This window comes from Pseudorca crassidens, chromosome 4, assembly GCF_039906515.1.
Source record: "Pseudorca crassidens isolate mPseCra1 chromosome 4, mPseCra1.hap1, whole genome shotgun sequence".
Classification (NCBI taxonomy): Eukaryota; Metazoa; Chordata; class Mammalia; order Artiodactyla; family Delphinidae; genus Pseudorca; species Pseudorca crassidens.
In genome coordinates, this window is record NC_090299.1 from 154,960,614 (window position 1) to 154,974,717 (window position 14,104).

Below are 14,104 nucleotides of genomic sequence, written 5' to 3' on the forward strand. Positions count from 1 at the left end.
GTTAGGAGACGGGGAAGGTTTAGGGTGCAGGTGAGGGTACGACAACGCTTTAGGGGGAGCGTACGTGTGAGGGCGCGGGTTAGTGTCAGCGTACAGGTTAGGATTAGGGGACGGGTGAGCGTCAGGCTTCGGGGAAATGTTAGGGTTAGGGTTCAGGCTAGGGTTAGGGTTAGGGGACGGGGACGGTTTAGGGTGCAGGTGAGGGTACGACAACGCTTTAGGGGGAGCGTACGTGTGAGGGCGAGGGTTAGTGTCAGCGTACGGGTTAGGATTAGGGGACGGGTGAGGGTCAGGCTTCGGGGAAGGGTTAGGGTTAGGGTTCGGGCTAGGGTTAGGGTTAGGGGACGGGGACGGTTTAGGATCCAGGTGAGGGTACGACAACGCTTTAGGGGGAGCGTACGAGTGAGGGCACAGGTTAGTGTCAGCGTACGGGTTAGGATTAGGGGACGGGTTAGGGTCAGGCTTCGGGGAAAGGTTAGGGTTAGGGTTCGGGCTAGGGTTAGGGTTAGGGGACGGGGAAGGTTTAGGGTCCAGGTGAGGGTAAGACAACGCTTTAGGGGGAGCGTACGTGTGAGGGCGCGGGTTAGTGTCAGCGTACGCGTTAGGATTAAGGGACGGGTGAGGGTCAGGCTTCGGGGAAGGGTTAGGGTTAGGGTTCAGGCTAGGGTTAGGGTTAGGGGACGGGGACGGTTTAGGGTCCAGGTGAGGGTACGACAACGCTTTAGGGGGAGCGTACGTGTGAGGGCGCGGGTTAGTGTCAGCGTACGGGTTAGGATTAGGGGACGGGTGAGGGTCAGGCTTCGGGGAAGGGTTACTGTTACGATTCGCGCTAGGGTTAGGGTTAGGGGACTGGGACGGTTTAGGGTCCAGGTGAGGGTACGACAACGCTTTAGGGGGAGCGTACGTGTGAGGGCGCGGGTTAGTGTCAGCGTACGGGTTAGGATTAGGGGCCGGGTGAGGGTCAGGCTTCGGGAAAGGGTTAGGGTTAGGGTTCGGGGTAGGGTTAGGGTTAGGGGACGGGGACGGTTTAGGGTCCAGGTGAGGGTACGACAATGCTTTAGGGGGAGCGTACGTGTGAGGGCGCGGGTTAGTGTCAGCGTACGGGTTGGATTAGGTGACGGGTGAGTGTCAGGCTTCGGGGAAGGGTTAGGGTTAGGGTTCGGGCTAGGGTTAGGATTAGGGGACAGGGACTGTTTAGGGTCCAGGTGAGGGTACGGCAACGCTTTAGGGGGAGCATACGTGTGAGGACGCGGGTTATTGTCAGCGTACGGGTTAGGATTAGGGGACGGGTGAGGGTCAGGCTTCGGGGAAGTGTTAGGGTTAGGGTTCGGGCTAGGGTTAGGGTTAGGGGACGGGGACGGTTTAGGGTCCAGATGAGGGTACGACAACGCTTTAGGGGGAGCGTACAAGTGAGGGCAAGGGTTAGTGTCAGCGTACGGGTTAGGATTAGGGGACGGGTGAGGGTCAGGCTTCGGGGAAGGGTTAGGGTTAGGGTTCGGGCTAGGGTTAGGGTTAGGGGACGGTGACGGTTTAGGGTCCAGGTGAGGGTACGACAACGCTTTAGGGGGAGCGTACGTGTGAGGGCGCGGGTTAGTGTCAGCATACGCGTTAGGATTAAGGGACGGGTGAGGGTCAGGCTTCGGGCAAGGGTTAGGGTTAGGGTTCAGGCTAGGGTTAGGGTTAGGAGACGGGGACGGTTTAGGGTGCAGGTGAGGGTACGACAACGCTTTAGGGGGAGCGTACGTGTGAGGGCGTGGGTTAGTGTCAGCGTACGGGTTAGGATTAGGGGACGGGTGAGGGTCAGGCTTCGGGGAAGGGTTAGGGTTAGGGTTCGGGCTAGGGTTAGGGTTAGGGGACGGGGACGGTTTAGGATCCAGGTGAGGGTACGAAAACGCTTTAGGGGGAGCGTACGAGTGAGGGCACAGGTTAGTGTCAGCGTACGGGTTAGGATTAGGGGACGGGTTAGGGTCAGGCTTCGGGGAAAGGTTAGGGTTAGGGTCGGGCTAGGGTTAGGGTTAGGGGACGGGGACGGTTTAGGGTCAAGGTGAGGGTACGACAACGCTTTAGGGGGAGCGTACGTGTGAGGGCGCGGGTTAGTGTCAGCGTACGCGTTAGGATTAAGGGACGGGTGAGGGTCAGGCTTCGGGGAAGGGTTAGGGTTAGGGTTCAGGCTAGGGTTAGGGTTAGGAGACGGGGACGGTTTAGGGTGCAGGTGAGGGTACGACAACGCTTTAGGGGGAGCGTACGTGTGAGGGCGTGGGTTAGTGTCAGCGTACGGGTTAGGATTAGGGGACGGGTGAGGGTCAGGCTTCGGGGAAGGGTTAGGGTTAGGGTTCGGGCTAGGGTTAGGGTTAGGGGACGGGGACAGTTTAGGATCCAGGTGAGGGTACGACAACGCTTTAGGGGGAGCGTAGGAGTGAGGGCACAGGTTAGTGTCAGCGTACGGGTTAGGATTAGGGGACGGGTTAGGGTCAGGCTTCGGGGAAAGGTTAGGGTTAGGGTTCGGGCTAGGGTTAGGGTTAGGGGACGGGGACGATTTAGGGTCCAGGTGAGGGTACGACAACGCTTTAGGGGGAGCGTACGTGTGAGGGCGCGGGTTAGTGTCAGCGTACGCGTTAGGATTAAGGGACGGGTGAGGGTCAGGCTTCGGGGAAGGGTTAGGGTTAGGGTTCAGGCTAGGGTTAGGGTTAGGAGACGGGGACGGTTTAGGGTGCAGGTGAGGGTACGACAACGCTTTAGGGGGAGCGTACGTGTGAGGGCGTGGGTTAGTGTCAGCGTACGGGTTAGGATTAGGGGACGGGTGAGGGTCAGGCTTCGGGGAAGGGTTAGGGTTAGGGTTCGGGCTAGGGTTAGGGTTAGGGGACGGGGACGGTTTAGGATCCAGGTGAGGGTACGACAACGCTTTAGGGGGAGCGTACGAGTGAGGGCACAGGTTAGTGTCAGCGTACGGGTTAGGATTAGGGGACGGGTTAGGGTCAGGCTTCGGGGAAAGGTTAGGGTTAGGGTTCGGGCTAGGGTTAGGGTTAGGGGACGGGGACGATTTAGGGTCCAGGTGAGGGTACGACAACGCTTTAGGGGGAGCGTACGTGTGAGGGCGCGGGTTAGTGTCAGCGTACGGGTTAGGATTAGGGGACGGGTGAGGGTCAGGCTTCGGGGAAGGGTTAGGGTTAGGGTTCGGGCTAGGGTTAGGGTTAGGGGACGGGGACGGTTTAGGGTCCAGGTGAGGGTACGACAACGCTTTAGGGGGAGCGTACGTGTGAGGGCGCGGGTTAGTGTCAGCGTACGGGTTAGGATTAGGGAACGGGTGAGGGTCAGGCTTCGGGGAAGGGTTACGGTTAAGATTCGCGCTAGGGTTAGGGTTGGGGACGGGGACGGTTTAGGGTCCAGGTGAGGGTACGACAACGCTTTAGGGGGAGCGTACGTGTGAGGGCGCGGGTTAGTGTCAGCGTACGGGTTAGGATTAGGGGCCGGGTGAGGGTCAGGCTTCGGGGAAGGGTTAGGGTTAGGGTTCGGGGTAGGGTTAGGGTTAGGGGACGGGGACGGTTTAGGGTCCAGGTGAGGGTACGACAATGCTTTAGGGGGAGCGTACGTGTGAGGGCGCGGGTTAGTGTCAGCGTACGCGTTAGGGTTAAGGGACGGGTGAGGGTCAGGCTTCGGGGAAGCGTTAGGGTTGTGGTTCAGGCTAGGGTTAGGGTTAGGAGACGGGGACGGTTTAGGGTGCAGGTGAGGGTACGACAACGCTTTAGGGGGAGCGTACGTGTGAGGGCGTGGGTTAGTGTCAGCGTACGGGTTAGGATTAGGGGACGGGTGAGGGTCAGGCTTCGGGGAAGGGTTAGGGTTAGGGTTCGGGCTAGGTTTAGGGTTAGGGGACGGGGACGATTTAGGATCCAGGTGAGGGTACGACAACGCTTTAGGTGGAGCGTACGAGTGAGGGCACAGGTTAGTGTCAGCGTACGGGTTAGGATTAGGGGACGGGTTAGGGTCAGGCTTCGGGGAAAGGTTAGGGTTAGGGTTCGGGCTAGGGTTAGGGTTAGGGGACGGGGACGGTTTAGGGTCCAGGTGAGGGTACGACAACGCTTTAGGGGGAGCGTACGTGTGAGGGCGCGGGTTAGTGTCAGCGTACGCGTTAGGATTAAGGGACGGGTGAGGGTCAGGCTTCGGGGAAGGGTTAGGGTTAGGGTTCAGGCTAGGGTTAGGGTTAGGAGACGGGGACGGTTTAGGGTGCAGGTGAGGGTACGACAACGCTTTAGGGGGAGCGTACGTGTGAGCGCGTGGGTTAGTGTCAGCGTACGGGTTAGAATTAGGGGACGGGTGAGGGTCAGGCTTCGGGGAAGGGTTAGGGTTAGGGTTCGGGCTAGGGTTAGGGTTAGGGGACGGGGACGGTTTAGGGTCCAGATGAGGGTACGACAACGTTTTAGGGGGAGCGTACGTGTGAGGGCGCGGGTTAGTGTCAGCGTACGGTTTAGGATTAGGGGACGGGTGAGGGTCAGCCTTCGGGGAAGTGTTAGGGTTACGGTTCGGGCTAGGGTTAGGGTTAGGGGACGGGGACGGTTTAGGGTCCAGGTGAGGGTAAGACAACGCTTTTTGGGGCCCGTACGTGTGAGGGCGCAGGTTAGTGTCTGCGTACGGGTTAGGATTAGGGGACGGGTGAGGGTTAGGCTTCGGGGAAGGGTTAGGGTTAGGGTTCGGGCTAGGGTTAGGGTTAGGGGACGGGGACGGTTTAGGGTCCAGGTGAGGGTACGACAACGCTTTAGGGGGAGCATACGTGTGAGGGCGCGTGTTAGTGTCAGCGTACGGATTAGGATTAGGGGACGGGTGAGGGTCAGGCTTCGGGGAAGGGTTAGGGTTAGGGTTCGGGCTAGGGTTAGGGTTAGGGGACGGGGACGGTTTAGTGTCCAGGTGAGGGTACGACAACGCTTTAGGGGGAGCGTACGTGTGAGGGCGTGGGTTAGTGTCAGCGTACGCGTTAGGATTAAGGGACGGGTGAGGGTCAGGCTTCAGGGAAGGGTTAGGGTTAGGGTTCAGGCTAGGGTTAGGGTTAGGAGACGGGGACGGTTTAGGGTGAAGGTGAGGGTACGACAACGCTTTAGGGGGAGCGTACGTGTTAGGGCGCGGGTTAGTGTCAGCGTACGGGTTAGGATTAGGGGACGGGTGAGGGTCAGGCTTCGGGGAAGGGTTAGGGTTAGGGTTCGGGCTAGGGTTAGGGTTAGGGGACGGGGACGGTTTAGGGTCCAGGTCAGGGTACGACAACGCTATAGGGGGCCCGTACGTGTGAGGGCGCGGATTAGTGTCTGCGTACGGGTTAGGATTAGGGGACGGGTTAGGGTCAGGCTTCGGGGAAGGGTTAGGGTTAGGGTTCGGGCTAGGGTTAGGGTTAGGGGACGGGGACGGTTTAGGGTCCAGGTGAGGGTACGACAACGCTTTAGGGGGAGCGTACGTGTGAGGGCGCGGGTTAGTGTCAGCGTACGGGTTAGGATTAGGGGACGGGTGAGGGTCAGGCTTCGGGGAAATGTTAGGGTTAGGGTTCAGGCTAGGGTTAGGGTTAGGGGACGGGGACGGTTTAGGGTCCAGGTGAGGGTACGACAACGCTTTAGGGGGAGCGTACGTGTGAGCGCACCGGTTAGTGTCAGCGTACGGGTTAGGATTAGGGGACGGGTGAGGGTCAGGCTTCGGGGAAGCGTTAGGGTTAGGGTTCGGGCTAGGGTTAGGGTTAGGGGACAGGGACTGTTTAGGGTCCAGGTGAGGGTACGGCAACGCTTTAGGGGGAGCATACGTGTGAGGACGCGGGTTATTGTCAGCGTACGGCTTAGGATTAGGGGACGGGTGAGGGTCAGGCTTCGGGGAAGTGTTAGGGTTAGGGTTCGGGCTAGGGTTAGGGTTAGGGGACGGGGACGGTTTAGGGTCCAGATGAGGGTACGACAACGCTTTAGGGGGAGCGTACAAGTGAGGGCAAGGGTTAGTGTCAGCGTACGGGTTAGGATTAGGGGACGGGTGAGGGTCAGGCTTCGGGGAAGGGTTAGGGTTAGGGTTCGGGCTAGGGTTAGGGTTAGGGGACGGTGACGGTTTAGGGTCCAGGTGAGGGTACGACAACGCTTTAGGGGGAGCGTACGTGTGAGGGCGCGGGTTAGTGTCAGCGTACGCGTTAGGATTAAGGGACGGGTGAGGGTCAGGCATCGGGGAAGGGTTAGGGTTAGGGTTCAGGCTAGGGTTAGGGTTAGGAGACGGGGACGGTTTAGGGTGCAGGTGAGGGTACGACAACGCTTTAGGGGGAGCGTACGTGTGAGGGCGTGGGTTAGTGTCAGCGTACGGGTCAGGATTAGGGGACGGGTGAGGGTCAGGCTTCGGGGAAGGGTTAGGGTTAGGGTTCGGGCTAGGGTTAGGGTTAGGGGACGGGGACGGTTTAGGATCCAGGTGAGGGTACGACAACGCTTTAGGGGGAGCGTACGAGTGAGGGCACAGGTTAGTGTCAGCGTACGGGTTAGGATTAGGGGACGGGTTAGGGTCAGGCTTCGGGGAAAGGTTAGGGTTAGGGTTCGGGCTAGGGTTAGGGTTAGGGGACGGGGACGGTTTAGGGTCCAGGTGAGGGTACGACAACGCTTTAGGGGGAGCGTACGTGTGAGGGCGCGGGTTAGTGTCAGCGTACGCGTTAGGATTAAGGGACGGGTGAGGGTCAGGCTTCGGGGAAGGGTTAGGGTTAGGGTTCAGGCTAGGGTTAGGGTTAGGAGACGGGGACGGTTTAGGGTGCAGGTGAGGGTAAGACAACGGTTTAGGGGGAGCGTACGTGTGAGGGCGTGGGTTAGTGTCAGCGTACGGGTTAGGATTAGGGGACGGGTGAGGGTCAGGCTTCGGGGAAGGGTTAGGGTTAGGGTTCGGGCTAGGGTTAGGGTTAGGGGACGGGGACGGTTTAGGATCCAGGTGAGGGTACGACAACGCTTTAGGGGGAGCGTACGAGTGAGGGCACAGGTTAGTGTCAGCGTACGGGTTAGGATTAGGGGACGGGTTAGGGTCAGGCTTCGGGGAAAGCTTAGGGTTAGGGTTCGGGCTAGGGTTAGGGTTAGGGGACGGGGACGGTTTCGGGTCCAGGTGAGGGTACGACAACGCTTTAGGGGGAGCGTACGTGTGAGCGCACCGGTTAGTGTCAGCGTACGGGTTAGGATTAGGGGACGGGTGAGGGTCAGGCTTCGGGGAAGGGTTAGGGTTAGGGTTCGGGCTAGGGTTAGGGTTAGGGGACGGGGACGGTTTAGGGTCCAGGTGAGGGTACGACAACGCTTTAGGGGGAGCGTACGTGTGAGGGCGCGAGTTAATGTCAGCGTACGGGTTAGGATTAGGGGACGGGTGAGGGTCAGGCTTCGGGGAAGGGTTACTGTTACGATTCGCGCTAGGGTTAGGGTTAGGGGACTGGGACGGTTTAGGGTCCAGGTGAGGGTACGACAACGCTTTAGGGGGAGCGTACGTGTGAGGGCGCGGGTTAGTGTCAGCGTACGGGTTAGGATTAGGGACCGGGTGAGGGTCAGGCTTCGGGAAAGGGTTAGGGTTAGGGTTCGGGGTAGGGTTAGGGTTAGGGGACGGGGACGGTTTAGGGTCCAGGTGAGGGTACGACAATGCTTTAGGGGGAGCGTACGTGTGAGGGCGCGGGTTAGTGTCAGCGTACGGGTTGGATTAGGTGACGGGTGAGTGTCAGGCTTCGGGGAAGGGTTAGGGTTAGGGTTCGGGCTAGGGTTAGGATTAGGGGACAGGGACTGTTTAGGGTCCAGGTGAGGGTACGGCAACGCTTTAGGGGGAGCATACGTGTGAGGACGCGGGTTATTGTCAGCGTACGGGTTAGGATTAGGGGACGGGTGAGGGTCAGGCTTCGGGGAAGTGTTAGGGTTAGGGTTCGGGCTAGGGTTAGGGTTAGGGGACGGGGACGGTTTAGGGTCCAGATGAGGGTACGACAACGCTTTAGGGGGAGCGTACAAGTGAGGGCAAGGGTTAGTGTCAGCGTACGGGTTAGGATTAGGGGACGGGTGAGGGTCAGGCTTCGGGGAAGGGTAAGGGTTAGGGTTCGGGCTAGGGTTAGGGTTAGGGGACGGTGACGGTTTAGGGTCCAGGTGAGGGTATGACAACGCTTTAGGGGGAGCGTACGTGTGAGGGCGCGGGTTAGTGTCAGCGTACGCGTTAGGATTAAGGGACGGGTGAGGGTCAGGCTTCGGGGAAGGGTTAGGGTTAGGGTTCAGGCTAGGGTTAGGGTTAGGAGACGGGGACGGTTTAGGGTGCAGGTGAGGGTACGACAACGCTTTAGGGGGAGCGTACGTGTGAGGGCGTGGGTTAGTGTCAGCGTACGGGTTAGGATTAGGGGACGGGTGAGGGTCAGGCTTCGGGGAAGGGTTAGGGTTAGGGTTCGGGCTAGGGTTAGGGTTAGGGGACGGGGACGGTTTAGGATCCAGGTGAGGGTACGACAACGCTTTAGGGGGAGCGTACGAGTGAGGGCACAGGTTAGTGTCAGCGTACGGGTTAGGATTAGGGGACGGGTTAGGGTCAGGCTTCGGGGAAAGGTTAGGGTTAGGGTCGGGCTAGGGTTAGGGTTAGGGGACGGGGACGGTTTAGGGTCAAGGTGAGGGTACGACAACGCTTTAGTGGGAGCGTACGTGTGAGGGCGCGGGTTAGTGTCAGCGTACGCGTTAGGATTAAGGGACGGGTGAGGGTCAGGCTTCGGGGAAGGGTTAGGGTTAGGGTTCAGGCTAGGGTTAGGGTTAGGAGACGGGGACGGTTTAGGGTGCAGGTGAGGGTACGACAACGCTTTAGGGGGAGCGTACGTGTGAGGGCGTGGGTTAGTGTCAGCGTACGGGTTAGGATTAGGGGACGGGTGAGGGTCAGGCTTCGGGGAAAGGTTAGGGTTAGGGTTCGGGCTAGGGTTAGGGTTAGGGGACGGGGACAGTTTAGGATCCAGGTGAGGGTACGACAACGCTTTAGGGGGAGCGTAGGAGTGAGGGCACAGGTTAGTGTCAGCGTACGGGTTAGGATTAGGGGACGGGTTAGGGTCAGGCTTCGGGGAAAGGTTAGGGTTAGGGTTTGGGCTAGGGTTAGGGTTAGGGGACGGGGACGATTTAGGGTCCAGGTGAGGGTACGACAACGCTTTAGGGGGAGCGTACGTGTGAGGGCGCGGGTTAGTGTCAGCGTACGGGTTAGGATTAGGGGACGGGTGAGGGTCAGGCTTCGGGGAAGGGTTAGGGTTAGGGTTCGGGCTAGGGTTAGGGTTAGGGGATGGGGACGGTTTAGGGTCCAGGTGAGGGTACGACAACGCTTTAGGGGGCGCGTACGTGTGAGGGCGCGGGTTAGTGTCAGCGTACGGGTTAGGATTAGGGGCCGGGTGAGTGTCAGGCTTCGGGGAAGGGTTAGGGTTAGGGTTCGGGCTAGGGTTAGGGTTAGGGGATGGGGACGGTTTAGGGTCCAGGTGAGGGTACGACAACGCTTTAGGGGGAGCGTACGTGTGAGGGCGCGGGTTAGTGTCAGCGTACGGGTTAGGATTAGGGGACGGGTGAGGGTCAGGCTTCGGGGAAGGGTTAGGGTTAGGGTTCGGGCTAGGGTTAGGGTTAGGGGACGGGGACGGTTTAGGGTCCAGGTGAGGGTACGACAACGATTTAGGGGGCGCGTACGTGTGAGGGCGCGGGTTAGTGTCAGCGTACGCGTTAGGATTAGGGGACGGGTGAGGGTCAGGCTTCGGGGAAGGGTTAGGGTTAGGCTTCCGGCTAGGGTTAGGGTTAAGGGACGGGGACGGTTTAGGGTCCAGGTGAGGGTTCGACAACGCTTTAGGGGGAGCGTACGTGTGAGGGCGCGGGTTAGTGTCAGCGTACGGGTTAGGATTAGGGGACGGGTGAGGGTCAGGCTTCGAGGAAGGGTTAGGGTTAGGGTTCGGGCTAGGGTTAGGGGAGGGGACAGTTTAGGGTCCAGGTGAGGGTACGACAACGCTTTAAGGGGCGCGTACGTGTGAGGGCGCGGGTTAGTGTCAGCGTACGGGTTAGGATTAGGGGACGGGTGAGGGTCAGGCTTCGGGGAAGGGTTATGGTTAGGGTTCGGGCTAGGGTTAGGGTTAGGGGACGGGGACGGTTTAGGGTGCAGGTGAGGGTACGACAACGCTTTAGGGGGAGCGTACGTGTGAGGGCGCGGGTTAGTGTCAGCGTACGGGTTAGGATTAGGGGACGGGTGAGGTTCAGGCTTCGGGGAAGGGTTAGGGTGGGGGTTCGGGCTAGGGTTAGGGTTAGGGGACGGGGACAGTTTAGGGTCCAGGTGAGGGTACGACAACGCTTTAGGGGGAGCGTACGTGTGAGAGCGCGGGTTAGTGTCAGCGTACGGGTTAGGATTAGGGGACGGGTGAGGGTCAGGCTTCGGGGAAGGGTTAGGGTTAGGGTTCGGGCTAGGGTTAGGGTTAGGGGACGGGGACGGTTTAGTGTCCAGGTGAGGGTACGACAACGCTTTAGGGGGAGCGTACATGTGAGGGCGCGGGTTAGTGTCAGCGTACGGGTTAGGATTAGGGGACGGGTGAGGGTCAGGCTTCGGGGAAGTGTTATGGTTAGGGTTCGGACTAGGGTTAGGGTTAGGGGACGGGGACGGTTTACGGTCCAGGTGAGGGTACGACAACGCTTTAGGGGGAGCGTACATGTGAGGGCGCGGGTTAGTGTCAGCGTACGGGTTAGGATTAGGGGACGGGTGAGGGTCAGGCTTCGGGGAAGGGTTAGGGTTAGGGTTCGGGCTAGGGTTAGGGTTAGGGGACGGGGACGGTTTAGTTTCCAGGTGAGGGTACGACGACGCTTTAGGGGGAGCGTACGTGTGAGGGCATGGGTTAGTGTCAGCGTACGGGTTAGGATTAGGGGACGGGTGAGGGTCAGGCTTCGGGGAAGGGTTAGGGTTAGGGTTCGGGCTAGGGTTAGGGATAGGGGACGGGGACGGTTTAGGGTCCAGGTGAGGGTACGACAACGCTTTAGGGGGCGCGTACGTGTGAGGGCGCGGGTTAGTGTCTGCGTACGGGTTAGGAATAGGGGACTGGTGAGGGTTAGGCTTCGGGGAAGGTTTAGGGTTAGGGTTCGGGCTAGGGTTAGGGTTAGGGGACGGGGACGGTTTAGGGTCCAGGTGAGGGTACGACAACGTTTTAGGGGGAGCGTACGTGTGAGGGCGCGGGTTAGTGTCAGCGTACGGGTTAGGATTAGGGGACGGGTGAGGGTCAGGCTTCGGGGAAGGGTTAGTGTTAGGGTTCGGGCTAGGATTAGGGTTAGGGGACGGGGACGGTTTAGGGACCAGGTGAGGGTACGACAACGCTTTAGGGGGAGCGTACGTGTGAGGGCGCGGGTTAGTGTCAGCGTACGGGTTAGGATTAGGGGACGGGTGAGGGTCAGGCTTCGGGGAAGGGTTAGGGTTAGGGTTCGGGCTAGGGTGAGGGTTAGGGGACGGGGACGGTTTAGGGTCTAGGTGAGGGTACGACAACGCTTTAGGAGGAGCGTACGTGTGAGGGCACGGGTTAGTGTCAGCGTACGGGTTCGGATTAGGGGACGGGTGAGGGTCAGGCTTCGGGGAAGTGTTAGGGTTAGGGTTCGGGCTAGGGTTAGTGTTAGGGGATGGGGATGGTTTAGCGTCCAGGTGAGGGTACGACAACGCTTTAGGGGGAGCGTACGTGTGAGGGCGCGGGTTAGTGTCAGCGTACAGGTTAGGATTAGGGGACGGGTGAGGGTCAGGCTTCGGGGAAGGGTTAGGGTTTAGGTTCGGGCTAGGGTTAGGGGACGGGGACGGTTTACGGTCCAGGTGAGGGTACGACAACGCTTTAGGGGGAGCGTACGTGTGAGGGCGCGGGTTAGTGTCAGCGTACGGGTTAGGATTAGGGGACGGGTGAGGGTCAGGCTTCGGGGAAGGGTTAGGGTTAGGGTTCGGGCTAGGGTTAGGGTTAGGGGACGGGGAAGGTTTAGGGTCCAGGTGAGGGTACGACAACGCTTTAGGGGGCGCGTACGTGTGAGGGAGCTTGTTAGTGTCAGCGTACGGGTTAGGATTAGGGGACGGGTGAGGGTCAGGCTTCGGGGAAGGGTTATGGTTAGGGTTCGGGCTAGGGTTAGGGTTAGGGGACGGGGACGGTTTAGGGTCCAGGTGAGGGTACGACAACGCTTTAGGGGGAGCGTAAGTGTGAGGGCGTGGGTTAGCGTCAGCGTACGGGTTAGGATTAGGGGACGGGAGAGGGTCAGGCTTCGGGGAAGCGTTAGGGTTAGTGTTCAGTCTAGGGTTAGGCTTAGGGGATGGGGACGATTTAGGGTCCAGGTGAGGGTAAGACAACGCTTTAGGGGGAGCGTACGTGTGAGGGCGCGGGTGTCAGCGTACGGGTTGGGATTAGGGGACGGGTGAGGGTCAGGCTTTGGCGAAGTTTTAGGGTTAGGGTTCGGACTAGGTTTAGGGTTAGGGGACGGGGACAGTTTAGGGTCCAGGTGAGGGTACGACAACGCTTTAGGGGGAGCGTGCATGTTGGGGCGCGGGTTAGTGTCAGCGTACGGGTTAGGATTAGGGGACGGGTGAGGGTCAGGCTTCGGGGAAGCGTTATGTTTAGGGTTCGGGCTAGGGTTAGGGTTAGGGGACGGGGACGGTTTAGGGTCCAGGTGAGGGTACGACAACGCTTTACGGGGAGCGTACGTGTGAGGGCGCGGGTTAGTGTCAGCGTACGGGTTAGGATTAGGGGACGGGTGAGGGTCAGGCTTCGGGGAAGTGTTAGGGTTAGGGTTCGGGCTAGGGTTAGGGTTAGGGGACGGGGAAGGTTTAGGGTCCAGGTGAGGGTACGACAACGCTTTATGGGGCGCGTACGTGTGAGGGAGCTTGTTAGTGTCAGCGTACGGGTTAGGATTAGGGGACGGGTGAGGGTCAGGCTTCGGGGAAGGGTTATGGTTAGGGTTCGGGCTAGGGTTAGGGTTAGGGGACGGGGACGGTTTAGGGTCCAGGTGAGGGTACGACAACGCTTTAGGGGGAGCGTACATATGAGGGTGCGGGTTAGTGTCAGCGTACGCGTTAGGATTAGGGGACGGGTGAGGGTCAGGCTTCGGGGAAGGGTTAGGGTTAGGGTTCGGGCGAGGGTTAGGGCTAGGGGACGGGGACGGTTTAGGGACCACGTGAGGGTATGACAACGCTTTAGGGGAAGCGTTCGTGAGAGGGCGCGGGTTAGTGTCAGCGTACAGGTTAGGATTAGGGGACGGGTGAGGGTCAGGCATCGGGGAAGGGTTAGGTTGGGGGTTCGGGCTAGGGTTAAGGTTAGGGGACGGGGACGGTTTACGGTCCAGGTGAGGGTACGACAACGCTTTAGGGGGAGCGTACGTGTGAGGGCGTGGGTTAGTGTCAGCGTACGGGTTAGGATTAGGGGACGGGTGGGCGTCAGGCTTCGGGGAAGGGTTAGGGTTCGGGAAAGGGTTAGGTTTAGGGGACGGGGACGGTTTAGGGTCCAGGTGAGGGTACGACAACGCTTTAGTGGGAGCGTACGTGTGACGGCGCGAGTTAGTGTCAGCGTACGGGTTAGGATTAGGGGACGGGTGGGCGTCAGGCTTCGGGGAAGCGTTAGGGTTAGGGTTCGGGCTAGGGTTAGGGTTAGGGGATGGGGACGGTTTAGGGTCCAGGTGAGGGTACGACAACGCTTTAGGGGGAGCGTACGTGTGAGGGCGTGGGTTAGTGTCAGCGTACGCGTTAGGATTAGGGGACGGGTGAAGGTCAGGCTTCGGGCAAGGTTAGGGTTAGGGTTCGGGCTAGGGTTAGGGTTAGGGGACGGGGACGGTTTAGGGTCCAGGTGAGTGTACGACAACGCTTCAGGGGGCGCGTACGTGTGAGGGCACGGGTTAGTGTCTGCGTACGGGTTAGAATTAGGTGATGGGTGAGGGTCATGCTTCGGGGAAGGGTTAGGGTTAGAGTTCGGGCTAGGGATAGGGTTAGGGGACGGGGACGGTTTAGGGTCCAGGTGAGGGTACGACAACGCTTTAGGGGGAGCGTACGTGTGAGGGCGCGGGTTAGTGTCAGCGTACGGGTTAGGAATAGGGGACGGGTGAGGGTCAGGCTTCGGGGAAGTTTTAGGGTTAGGGTTCGGGCTAGGGTTAGGGTTAGGGGACGGGGACGGTTT